We start from the raw sequence: 25,356 nt of genomic DNA, 5'->3' as shown, positions 1-25,356 counted from the left end.
TCTTGTCTGCTGTGGTATATGGCAGGGGCTGGCAAACTTTTTTCTGGAAAGGGCCAGATAATAAATATTTTAGGCTTGGTGGGCCACGCATCTCCAGTGGAACTATTCCTCTCTGCTGTTTTTGTAAAATAGCCATCGGCAGTACCCAAAAGAGTGGGCCAGGGCTATGTTGTAACAAACTTTTATTTATGAACACTGAATTTCATGTAATGTTTATGGGTCTCTAATAGCTGTTCCTTGAATTTGTTTTTCAGCTGTTTAAAAATGTAAGAAATCATTCTTAGTTCTCTTACCATACAACTAAGGGATTGTGATGGGATCAGGTTTGGCTTGTGGGCGGTAGTATGCCAACGACTACTGAATGGCTTGCTGTACTTGTTCTTTCTCCCTACTAGAATAAACAGAAATGGATGATTCTTTTAACAGTTTTTCAGAATAAAGAAAAACTGTTACAGGTAGAGTTAGACCTAGTTAACTAGTTAACCTAGTTAGGTAGGTAGAGTTACAAGTTAGTAATGAATCTATGTAAATATTCTTTGCATCAGATGTTCATGAATGCTAAGATTATGGGGTCCCTTTAATATTACAGTTCTTCCTATTACTATACCATATGGTTTTAGAAATTATAAATATTCATTTCTTAATCATTTGCAATGCATTGCCATTTTGTTCTATAATCATCCAGATAACTTTGATTCGAGGTCCTTTTGTATATTAAGTGTTGAGGTAATTTGATTCTTTTAAGAGAAAAATTTTTTAGAAATAAAATGCAGGATTCTCAACAAAGATGATTCATGCAAACTTTACAAAGTTTGCCTCTTAGATTACAATTTGATATTTATAAACTTGACCTTGTAGAATTTTAGCGTAAGTGCAACAAAAAACACTTCCAGATGTGATCACTGATATGATTCTGAATTAAAATGCTTAATGAAAACTTCTAGTGTTGACAAATCAACACTAATCAAATAAAAATCTGTCCTTACACATAGTGAAGTTTATCAGCAAAATTTACATTTTTATATTTGGTAGGGAAAAGAGATATACTCTAAAAGTAAACTAATTTCAGCTTGACCAATAATAATAATAATAATAGGTATAGATGGTGTTGAATTAAATGCCCCTGCCCTGAGTTAGCTTCCCTGGCTTATATAATCCACAGTAAGCACTCAATGAGTGTTTGCTCTTAGACGCTGTGCCCGGCCTGAATCAGTAGGCACTTAAATGAAGGAAGCAGAAGATCTGTTAGTATAAAAGGAAAGGGTTTTGTTGTTGTTGTTGTTGTTGTTTGTTTTAAGGAAGTATCAACTTAGATTTTTTAGACAGAAATGCATAAATTGTTTGTTATACTAATACTATGTCAGAATTATTTAGTGGTTGGCTATAGCCTATAGTATGAAATCTTATTTTCTTTGGGTTAGAATTCCATAATTTGGCCCCAGCCTTCCTTTTCTAGTCTTATTTTTACTCCTGTGTTAACAGACTATATAGTCAGTTTCCATTACTCAGTCATTTATCCACAAATATTCTACCACTTTGGAATTTTCTTTTTTCTCTCCTCTACCTAACCAGTTTCTGCTTAGATTTCAAGACCCAAATAATTTTTTTTTTCTTTCATTAGGACCACTCTTGCTAATCATGATCATTTTTGCTTCTAAATTTCTAGCACTTACTGCGTTTATCACTCATTTGACAATTACTCTTTTTCTGCTTTGTGAACATTTCTTATGAAAGTAAGTAAACATTTGTACAGTATTTCTAAATCTGTAGACCTTATTCAGGTTCCATATAGCATTCCCCCACTCCGGTCCAATCCAGAATCAGGCGTTACATTTAGTTTTTAATTTTAATTAATGTATTTGTTAGAGAGAGGGCCTCACTCTGTCACCCAGGATGGAGTGCAGTGGCATAATTATAGCTTACTATAGCCTCAAATTCCTGGGCTCAAGTGATCCTCCCACCTCAGCCTCCTAAGTAGCTGGGACTATAAGTGCACTCCACTGCATCCAGATGATTTTTGAATTTCTGGGGGAGAAATGGGATTTCACTGTCTTGCCCAGGCAGGTCCCAAACTCCTGGCCTCAAGAGTTCTCCTGCCTTGACCTCCCAAAGTGTTGGGATTATAGACGTGGGCACTTCTCCCAGCCTGCATTTAGTTTTTATGCCTACTTTTATGTCTAGTCATCTCGCCTACTTTAATCTGGAACTGAACTGTTCCTAAGCCTTTTTTGTTCCTTTTATGACATTGACAGTTTTGAAGATTACTAGCCATTTATTTTGTAGGATGTCTTTCAATTTGGTTTTGTCTGGTATTTCATGATCAGATTTAGGATATGCATTTTTGGCACATATACTACATAAGTGATGTGTTCTCAGTGCATCATGTATATTATTTTTGGTAAATAGTAAAATTTAAATCACCACAGTAAATTATAATAATTGCTGGTGAGTTTGAATAACACAGTAATCAAGACAGTCCTAGGTTCAAATTCTGTCCCTACCATTTGCTGATCATATAATCTTGGGTGTTACCTCTGTTTAGCTAATTTCTACCTCTGTAATTGCAGGTAATTTAAATACCTTTTTAGTAGGTCAAAAATAGTTGCGTATTGGCAGTTTTATAGGGATCTATTTAATATTTATAGATTTGTGAGATGAAATGAGACAATGCATCTGGCACTGAATATGTGTTCAGCATACTGTAACAATATATTATTTTTCAATATAGTTCTGTAAAAATATGTCAGCATGATTATTGGTTACATTATAAAATAAAGTTATTTTTAAGTTGGATCTATAACACCTCCTCTATTTGATATTATCAGTTATCATTTGTAGTTTTATAAAAGTAATTTCTAAACACAACCAAAACTTTTATAAATATATGTATTTTACAAAACCATATCTATGTATATACATACAACCTCCAAATATATATTAATATAATACTAGATATAACTAGTTTTCATATAAGTAATTTAAAGAATGTAAGTAATACCTTTAGGGTAATTGAAGTGTCTTAGGGTTGTTTGCCTCTGCACTGAATGACCTAGGACCTTACACTTTTTCACTTATTGGTATCTTTTTAAAAATATGATTTTCTCATTGATGGATGAGTTGTCAGTTTCTTGCTTACCTTAGCAGCTCTACCGGAACCACTTTTTAATTTGTTGCTTTTTATTTGCTGTGAATTGGAAAACCAGATTATTTTGGTTCCTACCCAGTTCTAATAAACGTAGTTAACAGGCAACTTATGAGAGCCAGAGGTCCTTTTCTGAACTTAAGTGGTCTTTATACTTATGGTTTTAGTTTGGATTGTTATGAGGTCTTTTTCTGCTTACTTTCTGGTCTTGGCTCGGTTCTGATGACTTGGCTCTGAGTTTGGCATAATATAAAATGTGAATTCATAATATTAAACGAGAATTCACCTTTGCTTTACTGATGAGTAATTGATTTCCTAATTGTTCTGTGTTTTAGACAATCATATTTGAGCTATAGTTACATTATCTTATAGGAAGTTTTTCCTTAAATGTTGCAGTGAAGTTTAGTAATCGAGAGTCCTGAAAATGGCAGTATCTGGATATGAGTATGCTACAATATTGACACTATTGAAATTCAATAGTGTCAAAAGTCAGTTGGATGTGAGTGTGCTACAGTATTGACACTATTGAAAGTCAATAGCGTCAAAAGTAATTGGATATGAGTATGCTACAGTATTGACAGTATTGAAAGTTGGACATCAGTATGCGATAGCCTACTTTGTGATAGCAGCTCACACTTTCTATTTCATCTCTTCTTTGGTGGACAGGTACAAATTACATTTATTTACTACCTTTTCAACTCATGTTTCCGCATTTATTCGTTTGTTCTTCCTGGCCACTCTGGGAGGGAGGCCTTATGTCTTCTGAATAAAGGACAGTGGTTTAAGAACAGAAGGTGAATAGATGCAGAGTGAGTATTCAAATTTTGAGATAAATTTTCATTCTCAAACCTTCTTTGAATCTGAGTAATTTTGCCTTACATCATTTAGAACCAGATTTTTTTAAAGTTCTGATTTTGTATGTATAATCAAAGAACTAAAATTTATTTTTAAAATTTTCTATTTTATGTTGAATGTTTTCTTTACAATAGATTTATTTTGGAAACCTGCTCCTTTTTCTTTTTTTTTCTTTTCTTTTTTTTTTTTTGAGACAGTCTCACTCTGTCGCCCAGGCTGGAGTGCAGTGGTGCGATCTCGGCTCATTGCAACCTCCGCCCTCTGAGTTCAAGCGATTCTCCTGCCTCAGCCTCCCAAGTAGCTGGGATTACAGGCACCTCACCCGGCTAATTTTTTTATGTTTTTAGTAGAGACGGTGTTCCACTATCTTGACAAGGCTGGTCTTGAACTCCTAACCGCGTGATCCACCCTCCTCAGCCTCCCAAAGTGCTGGGATTACAGGTGTGAGCCACCGTGCCCAGTCTGGAAGCCTACTCCTTTTATTTTTATTTTTATTTTTATTTTTTTTGAGACAGGGTCTCGTTCTGTCTGGCTTTTTCTTTTTTCTTTTTTTTTTCTCCAGACACAGAAAGCCACATAGAACAAATGTAAAGCTTGGTAAACTATTATGAAATGGACATCCTTGTAACTACAGTCTAGAACAAGAAGTAGAAGTTATTATGAAATGGACATCCTTGTAACCACAGTCTAGAACAACAAATAGTAGTCACTTCAGAAGCCCCTATAGGTGCCCATCCCAGTTACAGTCTCTTTCCTTCCAAATTGTTACTACTCCTGGCTTTTGTAGTAATCACTTCCTGTTTCCTTATGGTTTTATCCCCTAAGAGTCCATTGCTAGACGCTAGAGTTTAGTCTTCCCTTTTTAAAATAAAGTACTTAAAATGCATCTTTATTATGATCTAATTGTAAAGGAAAGAGAAATTACAATATATTAAAAAATCACTAATATGATACTAAAAGCAGTTATTTGGAAACTCAAAGCCCTACATAGCTAAAAACATGGTTTCAAAACATGAAATAATTTTTAGACAATTATGTTCGCTTTTCTGGTTTTTTTCCTTTTAACAAATACCACAAAGCAGAAGGGTACTCTTACTTTCTTTCAATACCGATCTTTTTTTCCAAGATAATATGTTGTATTTCTTCTTATGTTGATTATCATTTGTGCAGGGCTTTTCAGTTTCTAAAACAGATGTTCCTGATCTGATTTAATCCTCACAGCAGTCTTGTAATGTAGGCATATTCTTTCCATTTTATAGATGAGGAAATGATAATGTAACTAGTAGGTGGTGAAGCTTTGATTGGACCTTTGATTAAAAAGGGATTTCCTCATAAATGTTTTTCAAACTTTAGTCATCTGAGTACTACCTTCATGATTTTCCCAGTCTCTTACAACTATTACTATTTTACTTAATAATTTTATTTAAAATGACTTTTAAAAAACTGATAGACTGGCCAGGCGTGGTGGCTCACGCTTGTAATCCCAGCACTTTGGGAGGCTGTGGCGGGTGGAGCACCTCAGGTCGGGAGTTCAAGACCAACCTGACCAACACGGAGAAACTCCGTCTCTACTAAAAATACAAATTTAGCCGGGCATGGCGGCGAGCATCCATAAGCCCAGCTACTTGGGAGGCTGAGGCAGGAGAATTGCTTGAACCCAGGAGGCGGAGATTGCAAGGAGCCAAGATCATGCCATTGCACTCCAGCCTGGGCAACAAGGGCAAAACTCCGTCTCAAAAAAAAAACAAACAAAAAAAACCCAGTAGACTTCATTTAGAACAGTTTTACATTTGCAGAAAAATTGATCATACAGAGTTTCCACACACCCCCAAATTCCCTTATTATCAATATCTTATATTAGTATGGTAGATTATAATTTAAAACCCAATACTGACACATTGTATTAACTAAAATCCATAGTTTATTAAGATTTTCTTAGTTTTTACCTAGTGCCCCTTTTCCAGGGTCCCATCCAGTTGTCATGTCTTCTTAGGCTCTTGGCTATGACCATTTTTTCAGGTTTTTCTTGTTTTTGATACCTTGACAGTTTTAAAAGCAGTATTGGTATATTGTAGCAGCATTGGTATATCAGATATATTGTAGAATGCCCCTCTTTTGGAATTTGTCTGATGTTTTGGGGAGGAAGACCACAGAGGGAAAGCGCCATCCTCATCACATCATAAGAAGTACATGTGAGCAACATGACATCATTGATGTTGTTGACCGTGATCACTGAGGTACTGTTTGTTAGGTTTCTCCTTTGTAAAGTTACTTTTCCTAACCCCTTTCTGAACCCCTTTCCTCTTTGGAAGGAAGTCACTATGCACAACCCACACTTAAGAAGTGGGTGTGGAGTTATGCCTCACTTCCTGAAGACAGTGTATTTACATTTATTTAGAATTCTTCTGTTCTCTTAGATATTTTTTTCAGTCATTTATTTATTTCAGTATGGACTCATGGATATTTTGTTCTTTGGGTTAAGATCCAATACTATTTTATTTATTTTGTTCAGATTTTTCCAACTTTGGCCATAGGTTGGCTCCTGTGTTCCTTTGACATACTCCCACCTTTTTAAAAATAAAAACTTTTTTGAGAACTTCCTTACTTTCTGGCACTATAGAATAGTTTTTAGACATTTATTTTAAGATTAAATTTTATACACCACTCAGTAGATAGAAAATCATTTTATGGAAAATATTTGTTTATGTTAAAAGTTGGTTATGTTTAAATATTAGCAAAATGTTAGAGAGGTATTAGAAACTGAGACTTTCTTCTCAAAGTAATCAGAAGGTCCATGTGATCTTCTGTCTCTTATACACTCACTGGAGCATCCTGTCTTCTTTGCAACTATAACTCTTTTTAGTATTTGCTTTAACATTGATTGAAATACCTTATAATGTGGTTGGTATACCTACCACAGTAGATAGTGTGGGACATATAAAAGTGTGAAATACGGTCTCCTGTCCTGAGGGGGCATATAGTTGGATTTTGTTAAGTCTGTAAGCATGGTTGAAAAAAAATCATATACTCCTGCGTGTTAAGTACAAAATGGTATGAGTGTGAGGCTTATATGAGTTTAGGAAAGGAAGGATTCTGTGTTGAATAGAATAAAAGGAAGAACTTCTTAGAGGTTAAACCCATAGTAGATCCTGAAGGTGGGATATTGGGTAGGGGGTGAAGTCATTTCTGATCGGAGACTGAATGAACATTATCTACAGAACAATGAATGAGGAGATTGGCTTGAGTGGAATCTTGTGTTGCTATAAACTGAAGTAGTCGGAAATTTCTGAACCCGTGGATTAGTCCCCTCTGTAGTTAACAAGTGTGATATGCCTAAAGTGGTCAGTTCTAATTATGAAAGGACTTGGATGTTTTAAACCTGCAAATAAAATGTTGTTAGAGAGGTTGAAAACTTTATCCTTCCAGGAAGGTTACGTACTTTCTTATTGAAACTGTGACATTTAAGTTGGGTAACTTTGTTCCTGTTACTGCATAGTGTGTTGCCAGTGTTCTAAGTAGGGTAAGATTTATCCTTTGTCTTGGTGGGTAATGTAAACTTAGCCTGGCATTGGCAAACGTAGTATTTTCTTCACAGACACAAAATAACCCACTTTCTTTTTTTTTAAATTTATTTTTATTTTTTGAGACAGAGTTTCACTCTGTCGCCTAGGCTGGAGTGCAGTGGCATAATTTCGGCCCACCGCAACCTCTGTCTCCTGGGTTCAAATGATTGTCATGCCTCAGCCTCCCAAGTAGCTGGGACTACAAGTTCGTGCCACCATGCCCGGATAATTTTTATATTTTTAGTAGAGACGGGGTTTTGCCATGTTGACCAGGCTGGTCTTGAACTCCTGACCTCAGGTGATCCGCCTGCCTAAGCCCTCTAAAGTGCTGGGATTACAGGTGTGAGCCACTGTGCCTGATCCCCACTTTCAAATTGTATGTAAATATATATAATGGCTTTCTTTAAGCCTTGTGGTACTCAACTATTTTGTAGACTTTTTGATCATCTGTTAAGATAAAAATGTTTTTGTTGTTGGTTTTTTATTTCTTTTTTTTTTTTTTTTTTTTTTTTTTTTGAGACGGAGTCTCCCTCTGTCGCCCAGGCTGGAGTGCAGTGGCCGGATCTCAGCTCACTGTAAGCTCCGCCTCCCGGGTTTACGCCATTCTCCTGCCTCAGCCTTCCGAGTAGCTGGGACTGCAGGTGCCCACCACCTCGCCTGGCTAGTTTGGTCTTGATCTCCTGACCTCGTGATCCACCCGTCTCGGCCCCCCAAAGTGCTGGGATTACAGGCTTGAGCCACTGCGCCCAGCCGGTTTTTTATTTCTTAATGAAAAATTTCTAATTTACTTTGTATTTTACTTTCAAAGTAATGCACGCTATTTGACATTTGAACTAGTGTATATTTAATGTCACCTTTAATGAATTAAATATTGTACTCCCATATTTTAATAGCTATTAAAATATTTTACTTAATTACTTCAATGTTTTAAAGAGAAGGACGGGAAATATATTAAAAGCGAACTTGGCAGTAGATTTTTTTTTTTTTAGCAATGCATGTTTCATTGCACGAAATAGAATATTTTGTTAATGTTTGAGACCATTTAAAACACCTTCCCTTCCTCAGCTAGTCACTGCTAAAATTCTTTAATTTATTTTAATTTAGATCTCTTTTCTATCCAATTAACAGATAAAATGGCGTGACACCCACAGATACACCTACTTACTTACTGTGTGTCCACTTTATTCACTGCTATAGTAAGGCAGATAGTCCCCTTCATGCTTTTCTGTATCTTTATCACATTTTCCAGTGTTTCTCCCAGGGCACCACAGTACCTTTTATTGGACAGGGCATGAGAATAGAAAAGTATACCTGTGGATATTTTAAAAGTAACTACTAGAGAAAGAGGAATTGGCAGTATTGTGTGGTGATAAAGCACTTGACTAACAGTCTGAAAGCCTGTATTCCAGTCCTGGCTCTGCCCTGTGTTATGTAATCTTGGAAGTCAGTTTTTGCATTCTCATTTGGGTTATGTGATCTCTAAGACACTTTCAAAATTATATCATTTGTGCCATGGTTCTGCAAACAAATGAGCATATTAGTGTAACATAGTATCCATAATGAAATATTGGAGTACCTCTGCTTCAGTTGTAAAAGTGTTATAATCTTATAGCTTTGCCCCCACTTTTTAAAAATGTAAACTTTTAATTGAAGTCTAACATAACTTGCAGAAAAAGTACACTCATGATAACATAAAACACAAATCACAAAACATTACCAGAATCCTGGAAGCTCCTTAGTGATGCCTTCTGTTCACTACTATTCCCCCTCCCACATCTAAGGGTGACCACTCTCTTGACTTCCAACATCATAGGTTAGTTTTGGCTGTTTTTGGAATCACACAGTATGGCTTCTTGTGTGACTTCTTCTGCTCAGCATTATGTTTGTATGATTTGTTTAGGTTCTAGTTCATTTCCATAGCTGTGGGGAGCTTTATGGATATATCATAGTCCATTTACCCATTCTCCTGTTGGACTAACCATAAAGAAAAGAAGTAGTTTAAAAATATTTAGGGATTGAATCTTTCCATTGCATACTTTTGTGTACTGTTTAAGCATTCAGATCGCAGATGTGTGCTTCAACTTTGTTAGCCTATTGTCTCCCTTTTTCTTTTTCCCAGCAGCCGTATAAATCTTGCCTTGCTTCCTTGACTAGAAAACAGGAATAATTTTCTAATAGTTTTAATAGCATGGAAAAAATAAGGGCAATAATTTAATATTTTAAATTTTTAGGTCTAGGAAAGATACAGGAACAGTTTAAATTTATATTTTACAACTGGCTAGAAAGTACTTTTGCGTTTTCTTAAAACTGGTGTAAAATTAAGGATATTGATTGTTATTTAGATACGTCAATTTAAGTTTCCTTTATGCAATTATAATTTTTAGCTGAATGTGTAGGATTTTAAAATTCATTCCGTCAGCAGTTACTGAGTACCTGTTATGTGTGTAGTTAGAGAACTTTGTCTTTTGTGTATATCAAATATTATGGTAAATGGTGGGAAACACCTGTGTTTTGTGATCCCCCAATTTTTCCTAACAAGTCAATGAAAACTAAAATGTAGAAGCTTAAAGCATTTTGCTGTTTTAAATTCAGTAATTTCTCTGTTAACTCTTTATTAAGACAGCCACTTGGGTGGGAGTCTCAGATCAGTGACAAAATGTCAGGTAGTGGATTCAGTATGAACTTAAATAGAAAAAATTTATATCTAATACATTTACTCATATAAATATCATCCAAAGTATAAAAAATTAATGGTTTAAAAAAATGGACTGTTACTTGATGCTTACCTGAGTTTTTATTGTAAGGGGTTTGTATATTTGAATAGGCTAGGCAGTTATTCCTAACTATATAGCTTTTTCCTTTACCTTGTTTTCCTCACCTACTTAGCCTGGAGTTTACAGCGTTTTTTTTGTTTTGTTTGTTTTTGTTTTTTCCATTTTTTAATTCATTGAAAATGAGTGATTTTTAAAAATGAAGGATTTGGGCTAAATATTTAGTGATTAATATACCCTTATTGATGTATTCTGGTTAAAAAAACAAACACCTAAAACTTAGTGGCTTAAAACAGCAATTTTGTTGTTATATCCAACATTATTGTGGGTCAGGAATTTGAGCAGGGTTTGGCTGGGCAATTCTTTTCCGCTAAGGTCACATGGTGATATGCAGCTGGAGGGTCGTACCTTTTGCCTGTGTAGTGCATTGGCCAGGATGGCTGTGAGGCTAGGCTTAGCTGGGACTGTCAAACTGAGTGTCTGTGGCCTCTGGTATGGTGGCTCAGAGTAGTTGGACTTCTTAAAGGGCAGCTCAGTTCTGGAGAAGGTATTCCAGGAAAACAGAGTCTTAGATTCTGCAAGACTTATTCATATCTAGTCTTGGAAGTTACACAACTTCTGTTGGTAAAAAAGCAAGTCACGAGGCCAGCCTAGATTCAAAGGAGGAACTGACTACCGGTAGGCATGTTTCTTTGGGGTTCATCTTTCGAGACTAGCTATACTACAAGATCTGTAACTCTGCATAGTAGATATAAAACTTTTTTTGAGACAGGGCCTCTGTGTCACCGAGGTTGGAATGCAGTGGTATGATTATGGCTCACTGCAGCTTCAACCTCTTAGGCTCAAGTGATCCTCCCACTGCAGCCCCTAAGTAGCTGGGACTACTGATGCATACCACCACACTGGCTAACTTTTATATTTTTTATAGAGATGAGGTTTTGCCATATTGCCCAGGCTGGTCTTGAACTCCTGGGATCAAGTGATCTGCCTGCCTCAGCCTCCCAAAGTGCTGGGATTGCAGGCATGCGGCACCATGCCAGCCATAAAACCATTTTTTAACGGAATGGTATTCAAATCTTATAATCCAAGCTGATTTTCATAAAATCTAACTACCTTAATATTTTTATGTTCTGTAAAAGCTTCCAGGGTACTCTGCAAATTTATTTCATTTTCTCTTGAAGGGTGTCAGGCTCAGACTAGATTTTTTTTCTGTTTTATTATAAAAAAATGTTTAAGAAGTAAAAAAAAAAAAAAAAAAGAATTTTGCAATGAATACCTGAATATCTACCTCTGAGATTTCGTAACATTTTGCTATACTTTGGTTACTATGTATCTATCTATTATCAACCTGTTTTCTGCTGAATTTAAAAGTAGGTTGCAGGTACTCAGATACAGATTTAAATTACTTTTTCTTCCAATCCAAACCTTAGAGGATAGTCAGAAAATACAAAGAATCTTTATTGCTATACCTTCTCCCTTTGAGAACTTTTTGTTTAGAACTTTTAAATCTGCCTTATTCATCGCATACCCAGCCATTCTTTGGTTTAGTTTTCCACTACTCTTACTCCTGATAGTGTCACTAGGATCTTTGGAAGAAAAGGAGAAACTCATGTCTCTTTTTTTTTCTATTTTTTGAGGTGGAGTCTAGGTATGTTACCCAGAGTAGAGTGCAGTGGCACGATCTCAGCTCACTGCAACCTACACCTTCTGGGTTCAAGCAATTCTCCTGTCTCAGCCTCCTGAGTAACTAAGACTGCAGGCACCCAACACCATGCCTGGCTAATTTTGGTATTTTTATTAGAGACTGGATTTCACCATATTGGTCAGGCTGGTCTTGAACTCCTCACCTCAGGTGATCTGCCTGCCTCGACCTCCCAAAGTGCTGGGATTACCACACCCGGCCCACTTTTTTTTTTTTTTTTTTTGAGATGGAGTCTTGCTCTGTCATCCAGGCTGGAGTGCAGTGGCGTGATCTTGGCTCACTGCAGCCTCTGCTGCCAGGGTTCAAGCGATTCTCCTGCCTCAGTCTCCTGAGTAGCTGGGATTACAGGCGCATGCCACCACACCCGGCTAATTTTTGTGTTTTTAGTAGAGTCAGGGTTTCAGCATCTTGGCCAGGCTGGTCTTGAACTCCTGATGTCGTGATCCACCCATCTTGGCCTCCCAAAGTGCTGGGATTACAGGCATGAGCCACCAGGCCTGGCCCGTTTCTTTTTTAATTATAAAAACAATCATCCACAATCCTAGTATGAGTACAGCTACTCTCATTAATATGTTACCTGTTCTTTTTTCATTTTATATCTCTGCATTTATTGCTAGTAATTAAAACATTTTGAATGTGTGACATTTTAAAGATTATTATAGCCAAACAATGAATGCTCGATATTTCACTGAATGGCTGGACTGCTATTTTTAACCATGCCAGAACAATTGAGTTGCTTTCCAATGGAGGAAAGCTATTGAACCAAATTAAATACTGCTTATTGTCTAAAATTGGTTATATCCGAAGTTTATCCCACCCCTCTGACTCACACCCTTAAGTAAGAGTTTAAAGTGATGAAATGGCGGAGAAACAAAGTAGTTGGAAGGAATAAAGATCTTCTTGGTTCCTGGTTGACTTTGAAACTGCATAAGCAACAAACAAGGAAGTTAGAAAAAAAATGTAATTTTCAACTGTAATAAAATATTTTTGTTAAGTAAATTTTCATTTTTTTAACCAATATTCTGACAGTTAATATTCTCATAGTTGGACTAAATAAATGTTTTATTTAAAGTTTGCCTGCAGATGTAAGCATATTAGAAACCTTTGGTATCAAGCTCAAGAGCTATGAGATACGTATATTTCCTATGAATTTTATTTGTTTTTGTAGTGGAACTTCTTTTTGAACTCTAGACAAATTGTAATCTTAGGGATACAGTCCTCCTATATTGAACAAGATTATACTTAACCCATCAAGGCAGTTGAGTCTCTAAGTTTTTTTCAGAGAAAGCAATTCTTGATTGTCAAGATTCATTCTTCCCAGAATTAACCTTTACTGTAAAAAAAAAAAAAATTCTTATATAACCCACATTCTTCATGTTATAGATTCAGTACATTTCTTGTTTGGCCCTCTGTGGAAACAGATGATTACTGTTTTTCATTTGGTAACTTTAGATACTTGAAACCTAATATTTGTCTTTTAGGCTTTGCTATGTTTGAATTATGTTATTTACAGAATGCAGACTTAAGCATAGAGTTTTCTCTATGGAATACTGTACCTATGAAAAAGATTCTTTCTGAGGATTCTTAAAATATGCTTCTGGACTACATTTGGTCATGTTTGTGTGTCCACATATTCATTGTCTTAATGAGTAGTTAGGTAATTTGAACTACATTTCTTGATTGCTGGAACTGTAGTTTTTAGAGGATATGTCCAAATATCAGATCTGTCAACCAATATTATAACCAAACTCACTAGCAAAAATGGTCTGAATTTGATCTGCTTTTAAATATGGAGATTTACTTTGGGAAAGACATGGGGAATTTGATCTGGGTGCTGATCATTTCACTTTTGGAAAATCCCAAGGATATTGGATTGATCCTGTGATTGATTTATGGGTCTCAGTCAGATCTGGGGTGGTCCTAGAAGATTGTATAGTCTGCAGTGAAGTGAGCTGTAGAACAGGGGTTCCCAACCCCTTGGGCCACGGACTGGTAGAAACTGGGTCACACAGCAGGAGGTGAGCAGTAGGCGAGTGAGCAAATCTTCATCTGTATTTGCAGTCACTCCTCATCACTCTCATTACCACCTACACTTTGTCTCCTGTCAGATCAGTGGCATTAGATTTTCATAGGAACACAAACCCTATTAGGAACTGCACATGCAAGGGATCTCGGTTGCTCACTCCTTATGAGAATCTGATGCCTGATCTGTCACTGTCTTCCATCACTTCAGATGGGACCATCTAGTTGCAGGAAAATGAGCTCAGGGCTCCCACTGATTCTACATTATAGTGAGTCATATAACTATTTTTTTATGTATTACAATGTAATAATAATATAAAGTGCATAATAAGTGTAATGTGTTTGAATCATCCCAGCCCTGCCCTGCTGCCCGTAGTCTGTGGACACGTTGCCTTCCATGAAACCAGTCCCTGGTATCAAAAAGTTGGAGACTGCTGCTCTAGAGTATTCCAGATATTCTGTACTTGAGAATTATTACTTGGATCTCTCATGTATATGGATCTTCCTGAGCCTGTCTGAAGAGAATATAGTAAAGGAGGAAAGGAATATTAAATTTGCCCTATCATAGTTCAGTGTCAGCCTTTCCTACTCAGTTCCTATCCATACAGCACAATACAATTTCATACTAAAGTACAAGAGTCCTCCTTTAAGTACTGAAGATGCTTTACTTTGACCACAAGAATATTTGAATTTTGGATTTTAACCAGTAGTATGGTAGTGGCTTCTTTTCAAAATCAGTGAAATTTATTTCTTTCTTTTTTAATTTTAAAGAGAGGGGAGTCTTGCTGTGTTGTCCAGCCTAGACTTGAACTTCTGGGCTCAATCTGTCTTCCCATCTCAGCCTTGCAAGGACTACAAACATGCACTGCAGCACTTGACTCAGTGAAAACTTTTAATATAATGTATAATGCAGTTAACTAATGCTTGTTGCGCATTTACTCCAAAATTTAACTGAAACACATTTGCTTGTTTCATCAGTGACATCATTTACACACCAATGACTCTTGGCCATGAAGAACCCACAGTGAACATAGAAAGTTTAGTTGTAGACCTTTAATTGATTAATTGTAGCAGAAACGGCATCAAATGAGGAAGAGCCCCCTTCATAAGGAAATACAGTTGACCCTTGAACAACACCAGTTTGAACTAGGCAGGTCCACTGAAATGTGGAATTTTTCAGCCAAACGTGGACTGAAAAATACAGTATTCCAGGGATGCCAAACCTGTGTATACAAAGGGCTGACTTTTTGTATATGTGGATTGTGCAGGGCTAAGTGTGGGACTTGAGTATGCCCGGACCTGGTATATGTAGGAGTCCTGTAACTACCCTCCCGCATATCTGAGGGATGACTGTAGATGTCTTTGAAAAGGTCTACCTTAAAGTTCTGAAGTTCTGTAAATTTTCAGCTTGCTTTAGTTTCTACATTTGATTTTTCTTTTAGATTTTCATAGATTAGAAAACGACATTTTGCATTTAACAAAATTTTAAAAAATCAAAAGGTTTATGTATGTCGTTTTGTTTTGGTTTTGGTGCAGGATCATTGAAAATCCGTTTCTGGCCCCGTGCAGTGGCTCACACCTGTAATCCCAGGATTTTGGGAGGCTGAGGTGGGCAGATTACTTGACGTCAGGATTTCAAGACCAGCCTGGTCAACATGGTGAAACCCCATCTCTACTACAAATACAAAAAAATTATTAGCTGGGTGTAAGGGGTGCACGCCTGTAATCCCAGCTACTTGGGAGGCTGAGGCAGGAGAATCACTTGAACCTGGGAGGTGGGGGTTGCAGTGAGCCAAGATCCAGCCTGGACAACGGAGGGAGACTCCATCTTAAAAAAAAAAAGAAGAAAAGAAAAGAAAAAGAAAACTTTTTGCCAGGAATAGCTGCTTTGAAAATTTCTGTATAGGAAGGGCTTAAGAGGTGGCAATTTGGGTTGGGGAGTATGTCTTGAAGATTTATTTTGATGCTGCACTTTATTTTCACTCATAGTGTATGTCATAGATCATTCAAAATAGCAAAGTTCTCAAAAAATTGTTTTACTTCTCTATAATACGTGTATAACACATAATTGAAAAAATACCAATTATCCACATCAAATTCAGGCATACTTTGTTTTATTGTGCTTCACACTCTTGCACTTTGCAGATACTGTATTTTTTTTTTTTTTTTTTTTTTTTTTTTTTACAAATTGAAGGTTTTTGGCAACCCTGCACTGAGCAAGTGTATTGGCCTTGCTTTTCCAACAGCATGTGTACCCATTTCATCTCTGTCACGCTTTGGTAATTCTCACAGTATTTCAAACTTCTTCACTGTTATCGTATCTCTTAAGGTGACCTGTGATCCGTTATCTTTGATGTTACTATTGTAATTGTTTTTGGAGTGCCACGAGGGACACCCATTTAAGATAACCTACTTAATAAATGTTGTGTGTGTTCTGACTGCTCCACGGACTGGCTGTTCCTCTGTCTCTCTCCCTCTCCTCAGGCCTCTCTATTCCCTGAGATAACAATAGTGAAATGAGGCCAGTTAATAATCCTACAATGGCCTTTAAGTGTTCAAGTGAAAAGAAGAGTGCACGCCTCTCACTTTAAATCAAAAGCTAGAAATGATGAAGCTTAGATGAAGAAGAGATGTCAAAAGCTGAGACAGGCTGAAAGCTAGGCTTCTTTTACCAAACAGCCAGTTGTGAATGTGGAGAAAAAGTTTCTGAAGAGTGCTACTCCAGTGAACATATGAATAAGAAAGTTAAACAGCCTTATTGCTGATACAGAGAATATTTGAGTGTTCTGAATAAACAGTCAGACCAGACACAACATTCCCTTAAGCCAAAGCCTAACCCAGAGCAAGGCTCTAACTCTCTTCATTTCTATGAAAGCTGAGAGAGGTGAGGAAGCTGCAGAAATTTGAAGCTTGCAGAGATTAGTTCATAAGTTTTAAGGAAAGAAGCCATCACCATACATAAAAGTCCAAGGTGAAGCAGCAGGTTCTCATGTGGAAACTGCAGCAAGTTATCTAGAAGATTTAGCTAAGATCATTGATGAAGATGGCTGCACTAAACAACAGATTATCAGTGTAGACAACACTGTCTTATATTAGAAAAAGATGTTACTTAGGACTTTCATAGCTAGAGAAGAGAAACCAATGCCTGACTTCAAAGGACAAGCTGACTCTTGTTTAGGGGCTATTGTAGCTGATGACTTTAAGTTGAAGCCAGTGCTCATTTACCATTCTGAAAATCCTAGGGCCTTAGGATTATTCTACCCCGCACATGTGTATGCTCTAGAAATGGAACAACAAAGCTTAGATGACAGCACATCTGTTTACAGCATGGCTTACTTTTTTTTTTTTTTTTTTTTTTTGAAACAGGACCTTGCTCTTTGACCCAGGCTAGAGTGCAGTGGTGCCGTCAAGGCTCACTGCAGCCTCAATGTCCTGAGCCCAAGCAATTCTCCCACCTGAGCCTCCTGAGTGGCTGGGACTACAAGCACACCCAACCATGCCTGGCTAATTTTTGTGGTTTTTTTTTTAAGATAGAGTTTCGCTTTTGTTGCCCAGGCTGTAATGCAGTGTGGCATGATCTCAGCTCATTGCAGCCTCCGTCTCCCGGGTTCAAGGAATTCTCATGCCTCAGCCTCCCAGGTAGCTGGGATTACAGGTGCCTGCCACCACACCCAGCTAATTTTTGTATTTTTGGTAGAGACGAGGTTTCTTCGTGTTGACCAGGCCAGTCTCGAACTCCTGACCTCAGGTGAGGCACCCACCTCGGCCTCCCAAAGTGCTGGGATTAGAGGCATGAGCCACCGTGCCTGGCTAATTTTGTATTTTTAGTAGAGATGGGGTTTCGCCACGTTAGCCTAGCCAGACTGGTCTCGACATCCTGACTTCGGGTGATCTGCCCCTCTTAGCCTCCCAAAGTGCTGGGATTACAGGTGTGAGCCATCACACCCAGCCTCATTTTTGTATTTTTTTGTAGAGACAGTGTTTCATCACGTTTCCCAGGCTGGTCTCAAACTCCTGGGCTCAAACGATTTGTCTGCCTGGTCCCACAGTGCTGGGATTACAGGTGTTAGCCTCTGCACCTGGCCTAAAGTTGTCTTCTCTCCTTATTCTTCTCTCTCTGTAGCCATGAAGAAGTTGAGTCATGTTAATTAACACGCCAGTGATTCTGATTATGGAGAAGATAATTTCTCAGCTCTATTAATAAAAATTACATTTTCTTTTCTTTTTTTTTTTTTTTTTTTGAGACGGAGTCTGGCTCTGTCGCCCAGGCTGGAGTGCAGTGGCCAGATCTCAGCTCACTGCAAGCTCCGCCTCCCGGATTTACGCCATTCTCCTGCCTCAGCCTCCTGAGTAGCTGGGACTACAGGTGCCCACCACCTCGCCTGGCTAGTTTTTTGTATTTTTTAGTAGAAATGGGGTTTCACCATGTTAGCCAGGATGGTCTCGATCTCCTGACCTCGTGATCCGCCCATCTCGGCCTCCCAAAGTGCTGGGATTACAGGCTTGAGCCACCGCGCCCGGCCTAAAAATTAGATTTTCATTTGAGAAGAGACAGTTTTTAAATTATTTTATGTATTTTAAAATGAAATGGCATAGTTGCTTATTTTAACACATTTTTTGCAAGATAGCCCCTGTTAACGGTTTAATTTGTGTCCTTCCACATCAGGGGTTGACAAACTTTAACACTTTGTGGCAAAATTCACTGTTTTGTATCCTGGGAGCCAAAAATGGTTTTTGTATTTTTAAATGGTTGGAAAAATCAAAAGAATATTTCATGACACATTAAAGTTATATGAATTCTAATTTCAGTGTCCATAAATAAAGCTTTACTGGAACAGAGCCATACACGATAGTATAGTTACTGTCTGTGGTTGCTTTTGTGCTGCCACAGCAGAGTCCAGTAATTGGGACAAAGACCTTTTGTCCTACAAAGCCAAAAATGTTTACTATCTGGTCCTTAACAGAAAAAGTTTGCAAACCTCTGTTCTCATGTACACCTGTTTTCTTGTTTGCTTTTTCAAAAACATAGTACATAAACTGTACTATGTAAACAATTAATATGCATTATCTTTTGCTTACTGTAAACTAACTTAAAATATATATCCATTGATCATGCATAGCCTTCCACATTGATATATAGAAATAAAACATTTTAAATAGCTGCATAGATTCCATATTTAGATAACATTTCATTCACTTGATCCCATTGTGATAGGTTTGATTTATAGTTCCCTCTCTCCCTGCTACATACATTGTTGTGTCAAAGCATGTGTATTTTTCATTTTTGTAGTGATTACAGATTACTGTTCACAACTGAGATTTGTAGCAGTTCACAAATGCACCAGTACAAATGTCCTAACTTCCTAGCCAGTATTTGCTATCATTTTTTTTGTTTGCTCACAAGATCAGTAAAAATTATTTTTAATTGCAAGCCCCTGCCAAGTAATGGGGCTAAATCATTTGCATCTGTAAAGACATGCTTTGAAGTTGCTGAAGTTTAACCATTATTTCAGTGTTTTGTTTGATTTCTGTTTTTTAAGAGCTCTCTTCCCCCCCCCCCCCAAATAGCACTTTTTATTTGACACTAGTTGAAGTCTGAACTTTAAACAGATTCTTGGACTGGTGGTTCATATCCATCAGCTCGTTCAACTTTAGCACCTGTCTCGTCCCCAGTGGCTTTTCCAGAACTACTGCCTTCACCATGAAGCTCCATGAGCTTTCCCAATTCAAACTTGGGCTTCTTCAGCATTTTTACTTTTCTAACGAAGACATCATGGAGAAGATAAATAGATTGGCAAGCCTTTTCTATGTCTTTTCCAATGCTGTCTGGAATCAATTTATTGATTACTTCTTTCAAGTCATTTGTCTGCACCTCTCGGGTCATGATTTCCATCATCTTCTTCCGGATTTGGCGGACCTGTTGGCGCTGAGCATAAGAGGTCTTCCGTATCTGATTGTTGCGTTTTTTAGTAAAACCAACACAGAACAGACGAAGCAAGTAACCATCGGTAGTCTTGACATCAACATGAGCTTCAATCATTGTCTGCCAGTTTTTGACCATGGAACACATTTTGTCATGGGTAACATCCATGCCATGGAAGTTAGGCAGTTTTTGCCCTGAACATCTTCAGTAATCAGCTTGAATTTTCCAAATGCAACTTCATCATTCTGCAAATCAGCAAGACTCACTTCAAACACACGACCCTTGAGACCATCAGATGCAATTTTGTTTCCTTGGGTGCTGGTGACGAGCGTCTTTCCAATATTTCTTATATTGAACATAGCAGGTGCTTTCACATCATACCAATCTTTCTTAGAAAATGGATCAACCACTTTCTTCTTGGCTCCCTTTTTGCCGCCTTTCATAAGGTGCTTGTTCTTGCCAACCCTGTTTTTTAAGAGCTCTTAAATGTCAGTAGTTACAGATTACAAATTTTACTATAGCAAGTCATCTTTCTTCTCCTTGCTTACAAGGAAGTAACCATTTTTTAGTCTTTCCCTATGACAAGAGTACAGTGTGAGAATTTTTGCTCCTCTTAGCCCAGATCTCTAATGTATATGAGAAACATCCCCATGAAAACACATCTAGATACTGTAAGAATCATCTTTGTTTACAAAGACCATTACATTTTCACTAATCTTTGGACAATTTGAATAAATACGCATAACTGTCTCTTAAGAAATGCTGGCTCTAGGCTATATTATGAAGAAGTTGAAGTTGACCTTACTACTCCAGAATCTTTTTCCCCCTTCATTTGTGCCCTCATGTAGGTGATTATTCTGGCCTTTTCACATACCTAATAATACCACTATGGGTTCTCCTTCCTGTCATTTATACACTTGGGAAAATTTAAATTCTATTTATACCTTCTGAGGGAATTTACAGTTTAAATTATGAACGTTTTTGTGGCTTATCGAATGAGGGTTTTTTCGTTGTTTTTGTGACAGCTGTTTTGAGATACAATTCACGTGCTATATGAATCACCCATTTAAAACATACAATTCAGTGGTTTTTAATATATTCAGAGTCGTGCACCATCAATTTTTAGAATATTTTTACCACAATAAGAATAAATCCTGTATCCTTTAGCAGTCACTTCCTATTTCTCCCAGTCCCTGTAGTTTTTAGCCAGCTGCTAATCTACTTTCTCTTATAGGTTTGCCTATTCAGGACATTATATAAATTGAATCATACAGTATGTAGTCTTTTGTGACTGGCTTTTTTCACTAAGTATGTTTTCAAGATTTCATCCATGTTGCAGCGTGTATCACTGTTTTATTCTTTTTTATTGGAGTAATACTCCGTCATATAGGTATAACCATGTGAACAAATAACTGTTCAGCATTTAATGGACATTTGGGTTATTTCTGCTTTTTGGCTCTTACGAACAGTGCTGCTATAAACAGTCATGTGCAAGTTTTTATGTGGGCATCTGTCTTTATTTCTCTTAGGTATATACTTTAGGAGTGGCGTTGCTGGGTTATATGGTGCCTCTGTTTAACCTTTTGAAGAACTGCCAGATTGTTTTCCAAGGTGGTTCTACTGTTTACATTCCCACCAGCAATATATGAGGGTTTCAATTTCCCCTTATCCTTACCAACACTTTGTCATTTTGATTATAGAGGGTTTCAATTTCCCCTTATCCTTACCAACACTTTGTCATTTTGATTATAGCCATCCTAATGGTATGAAGTGGCATCTCATTATGATTTTTTTATTGTTATAAAATACACATAAAATTTATCATTTTAAACATTTTTAACTTTACAGTTCAGTGTTATTAAGCACATTCACATTGTTGTGCAGCCGTCACCCGTATGTTTTCAGAACTTTTTCGTCATATCAGTAACTCCTCATTGACTTCTCCTTTCAGTCCCCAGTAACCTCTTTCTCTTTTCTGTTTCTATGAATGTGCCTATTCTAGGTACCTGGTATAAGTGGAAACATACAATATTTGTCCTTCTGTGTCTGGTTTATTTTACTTAACATAATGTTTTCAAAACTCACTCATGTTTTAGCATGTGTCAGAGTATCATTTCTATTTAAGGCTGAATAATATTCCATTTTATGTTTATCCATTCATGTGTTTGTGGACATTTGGGTGCTTTCTACCCCTTGGCTGTTGTGAATAATGCTGCTATGAACATTGGTGTGTAAAAGTATCTTGAGTTCATGCTTTCAGTTCTGTTGGTTTATACCTGTAAGTGGAGTTGCTTTGTCATATGGTAATCCTGTTTAATTTTTTGAGGAACTGCCCACTGTTTTCTATGGTGGTTACACAGGTTTACATTCCTACCAGCAATGCACAAGAGTTCTAATTTCTCCACATATTTTCATGTGCTTATTGATACTTTGTATATCTTCTTTAGAGAAATGCCTGTTTATTTATTTATTTTTTTTGCCTACTTCTGGATTGCTGGATTGTAGGCCAAATATACTTTCACATTTTGTAAGTCTTGCTGAGTTATTCTCCAGAAGAGTTTGTCGATATACATTTCCCTTCAGAATGTATAAAAGTTCTGATGCTCTAAATCCAACTAACGTTGCCAGACTTTATTTATGTTTTTTGTTTATCCAAGGATGTGTGAAATAGTATTTTGTGATTTTAATTGTCGTGTGCCTAATTACTAGTGACCTTGATTCACCCTTCTTCCCTCCCCACAGATAGAAGTTTGCCTAGTCATGTCTTTTTTGCATTTTTCTATTGGACTGATGTCTTTTTTTATTGCTTTATAGGCAATATTGACATATTTCTTTCATATGTTGATTTTCTCAATCTTTCAGAAATTTAAAAACTTTTATTTTTTTGAAGTGAGAAGAAAGCAAGTTGAATTTGTATCCTTGGGATTTAACATAGTCCTGACAAATTAGTCGCTCAATAAGTATAAAATGTATAAATATTTTACAAACATCTAAAAATTTGTTTTCTTTTTAAAGAAATAATGCTACCCAAATTAAATAACAAAAGAGCTCTATTTTGTATATTATATACTATAGTTTTATAATGAAATGTTAGAACAATCATAAGGAAAATATATTCACCGTTCATTAAGTGGAAATGGATGTTCATAAAAGTCCCATTTGTACAAAAAATGTGTTAATCATCCCTTTATGGTAAAATAATGTATTGGATCTTCCACCGTTCATGCCCGAGGCACATTTGTAAGTGGATTAGAAAAATAGTTCTTCCCAGTCTTTTCTTGGTATGATAGTCATTTAAAGTAGATTGAATCTGTTAGATCTTCCAGATACACTTAAATTCTGAGATTAAAATATACATACTCACGTAATTCTTAGCCATAACACTGAAGGGACAGAGATTGGGGAGATGTTGGCCAAAAGACACAAAATTTCAGTTAGATGGGAGAAATAAGTTGAAGAGATCTATTGTAAATCATAGTTTTTACAGTTAATAAAAAAATAAATTGTGGGCCAGGTGCGGTGGCTCACGCCTGCAGTCCCAGCACTTTGGGAGGTCGAGGCGGGCGGATCATGAGTTCAAGAAATCGAGACCATCCTGGCCAACATGGTGAAACCCCTTCTCTACTAAAAATACAAAATTAGTCGGGTGTGGTGGTGCATGCCTGTAATCCCAGCTACTTGGGAGGCTGAGGCAGGAAAATCACTTGAATCTGGGACGCGGAGGTTGCAGTGAGTCAAGATCGCGCCGTTGTACTGCAGCCTGGGCGACAGAGCAAGACTCTGTATAAAATAAAATAAAGTAAAATAAAATAAAATCTTGAAAATTGCTAAGAGAGTAGATTTTTAAGTGTTCTTTCTCATAGAAAAATGTTATGTGACGTAATGCATATGTTAAGTAGTCTGACTTTGCCGTTCCACAGTATTTACATGTATAAAGTATCATGTTATACACCATAAATATATACAACTTGTCAATTAAAAAGTAAATTTAAAAATGTTAAATGAGATTAAAAAAATAAAAACTGCTTACTTCTAGAAATATATATATATAAATTTTGATTCTAGTAGCAGTATATCCCACAAAATTTCCATGAAGTTCAGCAAAGGGAATCCCCTCAAAAGGAAAGCAAGATTTTGTTGAGCATTGTACTGAGCTTGTTTAATCCAGACTTTTTCCCACTGTCAGTTTTATGTACATATGAAATGATCATTCTTTTTTTTTCCCCCTTGAGGTAATATCTCGCTCTGTTGCCCAGCTGGAGTGCAGTGGCACATCGTGGCTCATGCAGCCTTGACCTCCCAGATTCAAGTGATCCTTCCACCTCAGCCTCCACAGCCTGCCCCAATTAGCTGGCTAAGATTCCTGGCATACACCTGGCTGATTTTTTAATTTTTAATTTTGTAGAGATGGGGTCTCACTGTGTTGCTCAGGCTGGTCTCAAGCAGTCCTCCCACCTCAGCCCCACAAAGTGCTGGGATTACTGGCGTGAACCACTGTGCCCAGCCTCTGTTCTTATTTTTTAAAGAATTATATCCTACCTGCTTTCAAAATTAATATGAGCCTGTTAAGCCTTTGTTTTTGTTTGTTTGTTTTAAACTACTCCTCTTCCACAAAGAAAAACTTGAAATTTGCTCCTGGTCCAACAACTCAATTTTGTGTGACATATTGCAATATATATGCCCTTCAAATACAGTTGACCCTTGAACAACACAGGTTTGAACTGTGTGGGTCCACTTATACAAGGATTTTCTTCGGCCTCTGCCACCCCTCAGGCAGCAAGAACAACCCCCTCCTTCCTCCTCTGCCTATGCAGTGTGAAAACAGCAAGGCTGAAGACTTTTTATGAACCTCCATTTCCACTTAATGAATAGTGAATATATTTTCTCTTCCTTATGATTTTTTAAAACATTTCATTATAAAACTAGAGTATGTAATATATATATATAACATACAAAATATGTGTTAACTGTTATTAGTAAGGCTTCCGGTCAGCTGCAGGCTATTAATAGTTTGTAGGGAGTCAAAAATTATACATAAGCCAGGCATGGTGGCTCACACCTGTAATCCCAACACTTTGGGAGGCCGAGGCGGGCGAATTACTCGAGTTCAGGAGTTGAGAACCAGCCTGGCCAACATGGCGAAAGCCCGTCTCTACAAAAAATACAAGAAATTAGCTGGATGTGGTAGCATGCGCCTGTAATCCCAGCTACTCAGGAGGCTGAGGCATGGGAATTGCTTGAGCCTGGGAGGCTGAGGTTGCAATGAGCCAAGATCATGCTACTGCACTCCAGCCCGGGTGACAGGGAGAGATTCTGTCTCCAAAAAAAAAAAAAAAAAAAAAAATACAAAGTTATACATGGATTTATATACTTGAAAA

The 25,356-nt window shown here is 37.2% G+C and overlaps 1 protein-coding gene and 1 pseudogene across 12 annotated transcripts in view; one reads left to right on the top strand and one right to left on the bottom strand.

The window, feature by feature from the left end:
* EML4 (EMAP like 4) overlaps positions 1 to 25,356 on the top strand; it is a 161,342-nt gene that overhangs the window by 35,369 nt on the left and 100,617 nt on the right. The window lies entirely within an intron of this gene.
* On the bottom strand, positions 19,615 to 20,437 carry LOC107127190 (small ribosomal subunit protein eS1 pseudogene; annotated as a pseudogene).

Source organism: Macaca fascicularis, chromosome 13, assembly GCF_037993035.2.
Source record: "Macaca fascicularis isolate 582-1 chromosome 13, T2T-MFA8v1.1".
Taxonomy (NCBI): domain Eukaryota; kingdom Metazoa; phylum Chordata; class Mammalia; order Primates; family Cercopithecidae; genus Macaca; species Macaca fascicularis.
Note: the sequence above shows the minus strand (reverse complement) of the source record. Positions and strands in the feature narration are given on the sequence as shown.